The following is a 12,263-nucleotide window of genomic DNA, read 5'->3' on the forward strand; positions in this document are numbered from 1 at the left end:
TTTGAGTTCTTTTATTTGCCCCGTGACCAGGTCATCACAGCACAGCGCCTGTAAGGCGAGAAGGAGCAAGTTTTACAGATGGTTAGGAATACGCATCGACTTATATAATGCACATTTCAGGTTCTGTTTTAAAATCCCTAGGTTTTTAACCCTTGTGTGTCTTGTCAGCCATTGGCATAGTCGGGAGACAGTTTGCATTGCATAGCAATATAGAGAGAATTGAGGCAGTACTATCGTTTGTTTGACGGTAGCATTACGTCTCTCTGAAGAGTAAAGACTTCAACTTTTGACGAAAGCGAAGGATGCCATTGTCTTTCCTCTGGTCGCACAGCAAGGAGTTCTACTTGAGGGAGACCGATGTGAAAAGGAAGGGCCGCTGATTCTGATTGTCTTGGGAACGACTGATACATAGGGCCTCTTTACACGGTATGCGGTAAACATGGCGCTATTAGCGCCATAGTTGCCGCCGGTATTTTACTGTGTCCGCCTTGGTGGATGGCGGAATTACCGCCCTACTCCAAGGTGAGCGGGGGCGGTAATTTCCCATTCACCAAGGCACTTCCCCATTCCCATTTTTGCCCCCATAGGGCTCAATGGGAATGGGGAAGGAGCTAATTACGGTACTGCAAATTGTGGTACCGTAATTAGCACCAAGGTCCCTTTGCGGGCCCGTTCCTTAATGGCTGGTAAAACCAGCCGTTGAGGTCGGGTCCCGCAAAGGGACCTCGTAGTAAGGCGGACAGGGTTTAATGGTACCGGTGCCCTTACCGGTACCTGTAAACCCTTACCGCATTCCGTGTAATGAGGCCCATAGAGACGTAAACAGGGGAGAACCCGAGCGGGCAAGGCCCGTCGAAAATCTGTAACTGCCCTCTCAGCAGCCCTGTGTGGGCATTTAGAGATGTTAATGTCGCTGTGGTGGGCCCAACTACGTTAGCTTCATGCCCCACTTGTTAGACAGTCCAGGCTTCGCCTCTGCTGATACATGTCTTGTGTTGGATCTAAGGTATCTGGAGAGAATGATTTAGTGGGTAAGACTTGAAGGTTCGCACCAGACACGTCGCCTTGAGCTCTACCCTCTTATTGATGGGCAACCAGTGCAAGGAGGGCAGGCGGGGTGAAGAATGATCTTATTCCTGATTTTTAGAAGGAGCTCAGCTGCCGCATTTTGGCCTCTTCAGACCCGTCATCTGTTTCCACGGATAGGCCCGTAAGGAGACAATGCCAGTTACTGTCATAACCCTATGGGGGGAAGACAGAAAAGGCAGCAAACGTCACAGTTTCCCCATCTGGCAAAAGTACGATTTAATCCCTTGTGGCAGGAGACTAAGGTTGAAGTCCAAAGGGATGCCAAGGTTCCTTACACAGGAGTGGGATCTGAGCATGTGCCGGATACATGGGCCAAAATAGGAAGCCCCATCGGGTCAATGGCTGCCTTGATTGCAGACACTTCAGTCTTTTTGGCATTAGTATTGACATGTTTGCAAAGCATCCAAATCCTTATAGCGGTTAAGCCATTCATCACTTCAAGCCACAACATATCGCTGTTTCCAGATAACTTCACAAGGATGTGTGTGTCATTAGCAAAGTTTACAAACAGAGGCCCGCCTGTCTAATCCCTAGTGCAAGGGTTCACAAGTAGATATGAAGAACTAAAGGCAACACCAATGGCGCTAATTTGCACAATAGTGGTGTAGTTTCTGAGCGCAAAGGGGCCCGCGTGTACAGACTGCATGCAACCTCACAGGAATGAGAACACTCAAGTAAGTACTGGACCACTGGCCATGTGGATTCTAAACCCAGTATGTTGGTGTGATGGTCCACAGAGACAAATGCTCCCAGGCGACCACGCCATCGGTTTCCTTGCTCTGGGGCCAGAACGGTTTTTATTAACCAATGGGCTCAGATGTTTTGTTGCTACCTGACAGCTGTAGTATCAGACTAATCGGATCATTTGAGACTTAGGTGGGTTTTTTTAGGATTTAGGAGAGGACACAACACTGCTCTCCTCCACTGTGACAGAACTACTCCAGTTGGCAGCGATGGGGTATGCAAGTCTCTTATCTCTGTACTCAATAAAGGAATGATACGTTTGCCAATCTTTGAGGGTAGGATGTTTAATGCTGATTCTGAATGACTGCCAAGGGTAAGCAAATTGTCCCCATCCTTTAAGGTCACCATGTGGAGATCCGTAACCTACAAAGCATTTCAACGCCTCTTCGTTTATGGAGACATTATTGAGATAATCAAACCTGAGCGGTCTGGCGGACTGATTGTGGTGCAAAGATCTCTGGGCGGTCCCATATACAGTCTTGTACACCAGGAAGAGTCCTTCTGCTGATAGGTGGGGCGGCAGTTCTGTTTCTTCGATGCCGCAGGAACACGCTTGTCCAGATGTCTCATAGGAGCCTGTGGATGCTGGCAGGTAGAGTTTGTGGTCCGGATGAGCCACAAGGGTGGGTGGCCGTGCTATCCCTGCCCGGGAGCTGCTGAGGAACACTGCAGAACGTGACGGCCTCCCAAGAGTTGCAGAGCCATTGAGAGAGCGGCCGACTGTAGCTGTATTATGCCTGCAGTCTGGGCTGAAAGGGGCCCAGTGAGCCTCTGTCGCAGTGATGCTGAGAGAGCGCGGCAGCCTGGGTGCGACCTGGGAACTAACCCAGGGCTAACCCAGGACTTAGTGTTGCTAGTACTATTTCCTTTGGAGTTGGGGACCCCTGGTGGGGGTCTTCTGCAATGTTGGTGCTCCTCATCGATGCCTGTTTAGATGAGTGACTATTTCTTGATGAATGGTGGCTTCTGTGGGCTGTGCCTCAGTACCTGCATCGTTTTTGCATCATCCTGATACTTTAGCCTCTCCGGGTTATTTTGACTTGATTTGTCATGGACTGTTTGTATTTTTAAAATGTGGAGGTATGGCCTCTCAGCCCATTTGTCATCTAGGGTTGGTGTGTGAGGTGGCTTACTGTTGTCACGCGTGTTTATTTGATTTGCTAGTCTTTCGTCATGGTCTATGGTTTGGCTCGTCATATCATTTTCTTGGGGCATGGTTTGCTTCTATTCTTTGATCTGGCTTTTTCTCTCTTTCTGTGAATTTTAGTCATCATATCATTTTATGTACCATTTCATTAAATTGTGTAAAGCACTTTAGCACAAATTGGCCTAGAAGAAAAATAAAATTATAAAATGTGGGTGCTATTTCATATGACAAGCATCAGGAGCAAAGCACAGTTTTGTACTCTCTGCAACTTGCTGCCAGTCGTTTAAATACTTTTTTCAAAAATCCAGGCAGGACATTTCCACCGTGAATGCTGGAGCGACTCAGGGGCCACTTAGCAGCAGTGGGAACTTTAGATGAAGGTTTGGGTGATACAAGCGGTTGTAGGAAAAGATTTACATGACGTTCGTAGGAATGTTTGGTGTCACAACTCACTCCTAAATTTCTAACTTTCTTGGAGGTGAAGTTGGGGAAGGCCCCCATAGACCCAGGGCCATTCAAGTGACAGAGAGGAGGGGTGGGGGTGTGGGGGCTCATCTGGGCCTTGTAGCGTAATCTCTGCCTTCACTGCATCCTTTGATGTGCTGACAGCCCCAGGGGTCTTCAAACTGTAGGGCTAGCCCTCCCTTGGGGGCCTGAAGGATGTCCGGGGGTCGGGTAGGAGGCTCTTTCAAACGGGATTACATATTACATTTACTACATTTAATAGAAAATCTAAGAATGTAATAGAAAATAGAAGCAGCTATAACTTGTGGGGGTGGCGGGAAGGGGCGGAAACAAAAGGTTTGCTCAAGACGGGGTCCCAGTATAAGAAGTTTGAATGCCACCGCCCTAAAGCCTGCTGAGCTGGCAGGTGAGTTTGGCTGAAAGCAGCCTGCCTGCAAGTGGGAGCCATGTTGTAAAATCGGATGTGAAGCGGATCCATGTAAACAATGACAGAGACAGCCAACAGCACTGGGCTCTGCGGCCCTCCGAAGGTCATGTGGGCGACTTCCAGGTAGGCAGTGGATAGTTTGGTCTGATGAGTGTTGTCTGTTAGGAAGGACGTAAACAAAGTCCAAGTCAATTTCTTAAAAACTGAAAGACCTGCAGAGCTGTGGGAGGAATTCAAGAATAGGAGACCACGGGCCTTTTTGTGGCGGTGAGCAGCTCTTTGCTTACTCTCAGCCCTCCAGTGATGACAGAAGCTGGACTGGACTTGTAGTTCTTCAGTAGGAAGCTTACTTACAGGTGGTGGGGAAGATGAGCCATGACTACTTTCTCTAGTGCTCTGGCAATGCAGGGGAAGTTAGAAATGGACCTGCGCTTTGCCTCACCCTCAGGCCCAGGAGTTTTTATGATAGCACGCTTTAGCCTTCATCTAAGGGAAAAGTCAGATAGTGATGGGTGAACTCGTAGTCATTGCAGGTATTGGTGGGTGAGCATTAGGGCGGCTTCTTGCTCTTAGAGTCTGGGCAGGGCTTGTCAAAAGCTACCAGGACTGTGGCCTCCCCTGTTGGGCAAGTGAATGTAGTAGTGGAACACATTGCAATATTGGCGTGCCAGTATTAATCTCACTATTATGTATGACATAAGTTTAACATTAAATTCACACACATCTCACAAGATAGGCCTGGTATTGGCTTGGCCCATCCACCAGTTTGTAGGAAATGACACAAAAATATTTGAAGGAGTTAGGGATGCAGGATCAACAGCAGCACTTTCCTGGTATGAGCAGAGCATTTTCGTATCCCCTGTGTCACATGTGCCCATCAGCTTGATATATGGAAATGATCTGGTGCCTCGCATGGGCACAAAAGGTGGCTAGTGTTGGGTGTACCTTGATTTTCAGTCTGGTTGGCAATCTCAGAAGAGGAGGTTCTCTCTGAGAGGTTACTGGCAGTAAAACCGTACAGGGTTAGTAAGGGTCTGTGACCATGACATGTCCATCATGTTATCTCTTGTGTTGGTTTCAGCCAGTGTTTCCCCGGTGAGGCTGAAGGGTATGGATACACGACTGGGCCAGGAGAGCGTCAGGTGGATTGCGATAGGGAGAACTCATTGATTATGGTGAGCATGTGAGGTTGGGTGCATGCCCTCCTTTACGAATGCATTTGTCGTCCAATGGTGCCATGACGTTTTATTGGTCCAAATACATGTGTATCTCTTTGCATCCGTGGAATAGCCACGGTACAGGGGTATTGTTTTCTTTCATTGAAAAAAGGGGCAAGCCTGTGTGCCACCATGTTTGTTTTAACTATGCCCCTTCCACTTTCACTCTGCCCGTCTCATTCCTTGAAAAAGAGCAACATTGCTTTGATGCCGATGCAGAGATACGCTCCTCTTCCAAATGAGTGAAGCCTTGTCACAGGTGGCCCGTATTTGACCCTTGGCTCCAAGCTGTTTCAGAGGTAATCAGCCCAGCAATTCAGAGTACCCTTCAACACATGGATCAGAAGGCCCTGGGAACGATCCAGCAAATTGGGCGTGAGTGACAGTTTGCTCTTCGAGGGTTGACTGCTGATCAGGGTAAGGTTTGGGTTGTTTTGTAGGAGGGAAGCTGGTCTGTTTTGTATGGCTCACTGGCTTGCGTAGTTGCCAGTATAGTGCTTTCTGATGTTCGTTCTAATAGTCTGTTTTAGCACTAGGGGGGAGCCTTGGCCCAATCAAGATTGGCAGAAAGTGAGCAGGAACTGGCAATAACAGTCCGCGTTCCACGACATCCTCAGCCTCTCCCCTGACAGTTCCACCACTTGTATTCCAACCCCTCATGCCTCTGATTCTTCCCCGCCCCATGTACCCTCCTCCAACCCAACCTCCCCTGAATCTTCACATGCCCGTGCATCCCCCCAATTCCCTGCCTCTGAAGCCTTCCTGCCTCTGGCCTGCCTCTACTCTGGTGGGCCGCCTGCACTAGAAATAGAAAAGAGACTTGGCCCCGTTTCTGCATTGTGGGCAACTGTTTTAAGTTTCTATTTTATTCTACCTGACTCGGCTAGCAAGCCGTTACAGACCATGTCCCAAACCCCCCAAGTCGGCAGTGAACGCTTTGAGGTATTGATCAGATGCATGAGGTCGCACGAGCGGGAGGTAAGACTTTAGCAACACTCACGTCCAAAATAGCTCGCAGTAGGCGATGTAAAAGGAGTCGACAAACACGCCCCGTTAGTCATCGTTTCCCTGGGGTAACAGAATAAATATGGGGCGTGTAATACGTTCAGCCTTTTGTGGGATAAGAGCAGTGCAACACCTTTGAATACACTTCTCCACGTCAAAAGCAGAAGCGATACCAGGGGGTTAAAATCAAGCACCCCCTCCAGCGACCTCGGGCTCATGTGATGTGTGCGTGCTGTGCTAAAGGGAAGCGGCACCGCGCTTCCTTCCACCTAGGCGTATAGAAGCACCCTCTTATCACACCTATAATGCTTCCACGCGGCTTCTTACCATGAGTCTGCACTATGAGGTCGCAAGTAGCGGTCTTTATTTCACAGTCATCCGACATACAGGCAGTGGGCCAGTAAAACGCCCCTTCCCACGCCCACAATGAGGTCGGTATTTAGAGAGCTGTAGAGGCACCTCCAAATATTGAAAGGAACACGTGTACTGTAATGTAATTGCCATTGCTATGGTCCCAAAGCACTGCAGGTTGAACGTCCTAGGGCAGTGGTCTTCAAACCTTTTTGGCCTGGGCCCACCCTGAGCAAAATTTGGGCAGGCCGGGCCCCCCAAAAAATGCCAAATGGACAGTATGTATTGCGTGCCGTCACCGCACCCTACTCCCAGTATAGTCCCTGGACTCCCCACCTGCTTCCATCACAGTCGCTGGGCTCCCTCATCCCACTCCTACCCAGTCCCTGGGCTCTCCCCACCCCATCACACACCCGGGGCTCTCCCCACCCTGCTCCCACCACTATCCCATGGTTCCTCCCCCACTGCTCCCACCACAGTCCCTGGGCTCCCACCATCCTGTTCCCAACACAGTCTGAGGGCCAGTGGCGGCTGGTGATTGTTTAAGTGGAGGGGCTTAACTATTTCCCCCAAAAATGCCATAGCGACCGAGCACAGTAAGGGAGCCCAAACCAATCAAGAGGTGTTTGGGAGGTTCCCCCCTCCCGTGAATTTATTTTAAAATAATTGGTTAAAATGTTGCATTGTAGAGCATACTTAAAAAAAAAATAGGTAAATAGCCAAACAAATTACATTTGGTGCTGGGGGGCACAGGCGACAGGCATGACATGTTTTACTGGACATCTATGCTAGATGTCCAGTAAAAAGATACCATCCCTGCCCCCTGGGCCCCACTGGGCCTGACACAATCAACATGATTATCTGTGTATGCAAGGTGCTAGGGTGCCAAGGGGGAAAGCATGGTATTTTTGACTGGACATCTATAATAGAAATCCAGTAAAAAAAAAATACCATCCCTGTCCCCTGGGCTCCACAGAGCCTCAGAAGGAGAGCTGATTTTGGCAGGTGGGTAGATGGACTGTGCAACAAAAGCATTCAAGCATTTTTTTTAAATGCCTTTGTTGTACAACCCTCCCTCCCTCCTCTATCCACCAATTGCCAAAATCAGCTCAACGGACCAAAAAAAACACACACACACACATTCATAAAGCAATCACTCTATTATTCACACGATCATCCATCACCATACACTCACTCATAACACAAGCATACACACATCCATACACATGTTTTAATAAAAAAGAAAAATGACCATAAACGTACCTTCTGCATAGGCCTGCGTGTGGGTGCTGAAACGCCCTGCTCCAGGCTGCTCTGTCCGTATGTGCGAGGAGGCACAGGAGCTCCCCCTCGCACATACAAACATGCAGTGCCCCAGCCAGCATTTCCAATGAGCTATGCAATGCTGGTGAAGCAAAACTCCCCAGCCTTGTATGGCCCAGTGAGCATGTGAGTCTGGGGAACTAAACTGAACTGTCAAAGGGAAATAGTGTTTCCCTTTGACAGTTCAGCCAGCCCAGGAGCAATCCCTCAGCAGGAAAAAGCAGCTGAGGGAGTGCTCATTGTTTCACTGGGCTGGCTCCTTAGCTCCCCCATAATGGGCAAGGGGGCCACTGGTTGGTCACCCCCTCGCCATTATGGATGAGCCGCCAGGCTCGGTCTGGCCTATAGGGCAATAGGGCAATGTCTGTACCAAAAATGCAAAATGCTAATTTGGGCCAGTCAAAATGGCCCACCTTTTTGACCAATGTGGGCCAGTTTGATGAGTTACTTCACTTTGCAGTTAGTAATTTTGACCATTGTTGCTGAATAAATATTCTTTAAATATCACAATGTACTTACATTTTAACACAAAGCACCCCCTTGTGTACTATTCAAACAGTCTGTGACTAAAGGAATGAATATCCATTTTCAACTGCGGGCCACTTTTTCATTGGTGCCTGAGACATTTTCATGCTACAGCCCGACCATGTGAGCCGCCCCTGCCCATTTCTTCCAATCACAATCTTTTCTTTTTTTACATTTCATGCTGTGCTCTCACAGTTTGAATACCGCTGTACTAGGGGGACAGACGTCCAGTTATGGGAAATTCGTCACAGAGGTTTAGAGGTTTAGAAGGTTTAGAGGTTTAAAATGCATGTGCATTTTAGCCAATACGAATGTCTAAGTCTTGTCCTCATATAGTTGGGCTCAGGAGCAAGAAAATAATATTTCTGCGTGGCATTATAAGTTTAAAAATGGTTACCATATTTTACTGTTTACAGCACAGTTGGATCTCTCGAAAGTGTTGCGGGCTGCCTGTCTATTCTTTGAATCTTCTGGCACGACAGTCAGGTTCCCCTTTAGATTTTGAGGCACGTGCCTTGGCGCAGTGTCTAGTAGCCGTCATCTGAGGCTGCACGCTGGGCCCAAGGCATTCTGGGGGATTTGTTTTCTAGGCTCTTGAGGCACTGGATCAATTTGCCTAAGGCATAAAGTTAACATCACGATATTACCCAACCATAAGTGACATTAAGGGATAAAGAGATGTAAGGATTTGGGTCTGGCACATGGAGCCCTCTTTATTTAACTACTGCTAATAAAGCAGGGGCAGGAATATCGTTTGGCCCAAGAGCTTCTCTGCTATGTTCAAAGGGAGTGCAGAGGAAGCGCAAGAGGCAGACAGGTAACAATTGCAGACAAGGCGGGCAAGGCAAACGGTCAAAAGAAGAGCCCGGGGATGGAGGAAAACAGGTGTGTGCAACACTGTGCAACTGCTGCACTGTGACCTGCCCTTTAAAAGGGATGAAAAAGTACCTACTTTGACATAGGTGTGAACATCTGTTACAGCAGCATGGAAGTACAAGGCTGGGACAGAAAGTGCTATCAAAAAAAGAAAAACTGCATTATTAAAAACACAATTTTAATACATTTTTGGAATACTGGGCAGGAAGACAATTTGCCTTTGATCAAGGATTTATTTAACTGTAAGGGCGGATAAATATCAATTATAGGATTACTTTCTTGTTTCATTTTTGGTGATAAAAGGATCTTTTCGCTGGTAATGAATTGAACAGAAAATAATGAATTACAATGTCTGTTTTTGTATTTTTTTCCAGTCTCTCTTTGCATTAATGTTCTTTGTTCAATGTCGCCCACTTAGTGTTTTCCTGTCTTTCTTTGCATTAGTGTTCTTTGTTCAATGTCGCCCACTAAGTGTTTTCCTGTCTCTCTTTGCATTAGTGTTCTTTGTTCAATTTCTGCCTTTTAGTGTTTTTTCCTGTCTCTCTTTGCATTAATGGTCTTTGTTTAATTTCTGCCTCTTAGTGTTTTTTCCTCTCTTTCTCTTAGCATTAGTGCTCTTTGTTAAAGCTTTGCCTGTTAGTGTTTTCCCTGTCCCTCCTGGGATTAGTGTTTTTTGTTCAGTTTCTTCCTTTTTGGGGTTTTCCCATTCTCTCTTTGCACAAGGGTTATTTTTTCAATGTCTGCTTTTTAATATGTTTTCCTGTCCCACTTTGCATTATTATTCTTTGTTAAATGTATCCCTTTTACTGTTTTTTCCTGTCCCTCTTTACATTTGTGTTTTGTGTTCAATGTCTACCTTTTCGTGTTTTTCCACTCTCTCTTTGCATTCGTTTATTTTTGTTCAAATTCTCCCTGTAACAACTTTGGTAATGCAATCAGGCCAAAGTTAGCTGGTTCTTATCTTTCTTTTATTGCAATCCTTTTTCATACCACATTTAGCTTCATTGCAGTCCTTTGTTTAATACTGCTAGACTTCTCTTCGCTTCTTCGCCATACGGGTTGGATTTCCTAGGTCCTTCTGTTTCGTCCTCTTCATAATATGCCCAGGTATAGTGTTGCTCATCCCACACCACCTCCTCTAATGAAGACTTGGGAGAGAATGAACAACAACCCATCAATATTGGAACACTGCTCATTTAAAACCCAAGGTCAACCCTGATTGGCTGTATGTCTAATGAGCTCCCACCCCGGTGAAAGTTGAAAAGGGCTGTCTCTATGCATTGTTCCCCTTTCCAGGTGGACCGTTATGGTTCAGCTGTATTGCATTCCATGTAAGGAATTGAGTGTGTCTCCCTCCCTGGGCTTCATTGTGTCTGTGACAAGGGTGGCATCAGCTTTTGTCATGGCAGCCCGCACTCAGCTATCTTTTCTCTGCAAACAGGTCCGGGACCACTGCTCAGGCATGTCCCCTCGTCCTTGCGTGCAAGCCGGTGTTGAAGCGGCCCGCCAGTTTCATGACGCAGTGGGTTAATGCTGGGCATCTCCTCCTCTTCACGGGGCGTCAGCTTCCTTGCCATCCCTTTCCTGGCCCCCGGGCATGGTGGTGGCCTCCTGCCCGTTGGAATCCCACCACCGAGCACGTCGGCTGCAGTCGCTCTGAGGTGACATTGTCTCCCTGTCGGCCTCTTCCATGGCTCCCGGGCGTACACGGCCATACTTGTCAGCCTCGGCATTCATGAGGCGGTGTCATTTCAGCTCCGGTCCCCTCCATGGCTCCTGTGTACGGGAGACTCCCTGTCGTCTGCAGTGAGTAACAAACAACCTGATCTCGGTCGCCACACAGCCTTTAAGTGTTTTTCCCGGTCTGTCTTTGCATTAGAGTTCTTTGCTCAAGTCAATTTCAAATGAAGGAAGATCCAAAAGTTGTTTTTACCAAACATAACCTCTTGTCACCCAGAAAAGTGCAGGCCTATACAGATCAAGCATTTCAGATCACTTGATATGACAGAGTAATGGCGCCATGGGATAGTGAAAACCACCCAATGATCTCAAGTGATCAGCGGGTGGATTTGTTTTAGGGAGCAGCCCAGGATCATTTTCAATGTGCGGAAATGGCTCTCATTAAAGAAAAAGGTTGAAGGCCCGCGGCTTAGTACCTTGCTGAGCTCTTTTGCCGGCTCTAGACTGCCACATGTGCTGCATGCTGTGATGTATGATAACCTTGCTGCAACATTGCTTTAAGCCAGTGGTACTGAAACTGTTTTATGCCGCGCCCCCCTTGAGTAAAAATGCTGCTGCTGGGCCCACCAATGGCATTTCTGCTTATATTCCCTATTAAAATCGGTCACCATACTCCCCTTTGGAAGAGCCTCGCACCCCCACTGACCCACCAGGGGGGGCAGCCCCACAGTTTGGAGACCACTGCTTTAAGCTATGGCGCTCTGCCACCAGTGCAAAATGTGACTCACTGCCAATTATAGAATGTGCCAATCCCTGTGACAAGTGTCAGGTGCCCTGAATACCAGTGGTTAACGCGTCCATCACGGCATTGCAGAGGAGTGTGACTAATTGCCAACAAGTTATTGATGGTGTTGATTATGCTAGTGCATGCCACCAGTCTCTGCCAATCAGCATTGTTTTTTTCAGGATGCCAAACAGTCTCCTTCCTCTAACGTGGTGGCTGCCAGGAAAGAAGTTAGTTTACAGTAGAAATACAGTTGCCGTCATGGCCCACACTATTAACACCCTAAGCTTAATTGCTCTAAGGGGAGCTTTTCAGCATTGGAGGGTGTCTACCTGCAACACGTGATATGTTATTTTATGTTATGTTAACAGGCTTTTTTACTGCGCCAAGTCAGCACCGTAGTAGCTGCAGAGCACCTAGGCACGTGTAGTGGGTCTCTGGTAGAAAGGAAATTGTATTGCATTGTACTTGTCATTTGTATAGCGCCATTTTACCATTATTATAGACTCAATGCGTTGTTAGTGGGAACGCCCTTGGAGCACCAAAGTCCAGAGTGTTGGAGGTCATGGAGTATGATTTGGATGCGTGTGTGCATTTGGCCAAAGAAGGCTTAGCAGGGTAGCCCGGCTC

The 12,263-nt window shown here is 47.6% G+C and overlaps 1 protein-coding gene across 2 annotated transcripts in view; it reads left to right on the plus strand.

Annotated features, from left to right (window-relative positions):
- The window catches only part of LOC138582341 (zinc finger E-box-binding homeobox 2-like), a 363,618-nt gene that overhangs the window by 165,331 nt on the left and 186,024 nt on the right, over window positions 1-12,263 (plus strand). Inside the window, exon 1 of one of the 2 annotated variants that reach the window (XM_069653584.1) lies at window positions 4,955-5,047. The exons of the other annotated variant lie outside the window; for it this stretch is intronic. The gene's annotated coding sequence lies outside the window, so the exon portion shown is untranslated. Of the gene's footprint in view, window positions 1-4,954; window positions 5,048-12,263 lie in introns of those variants that run through there. 2 annotated transcript variants of the gene reach the window in all.

The sequence above is a fragment of the Ambystoma mexicanum genome, chromosome 3q, assembly GCF_040938575.1.
Source record: "Ambystoma mexicanum isolate Mex_15411 chromosome 3q, UKY_AmexF1_1, whole genome shotgun sequence".
In the NCBI taxonomy this organism is placed as follows: Eukaryota; Metazoa; Chordata; class Amphibia; order Caudata; family Ambystomatidae; genus Ambystoma; species Ambystoma mexicanum.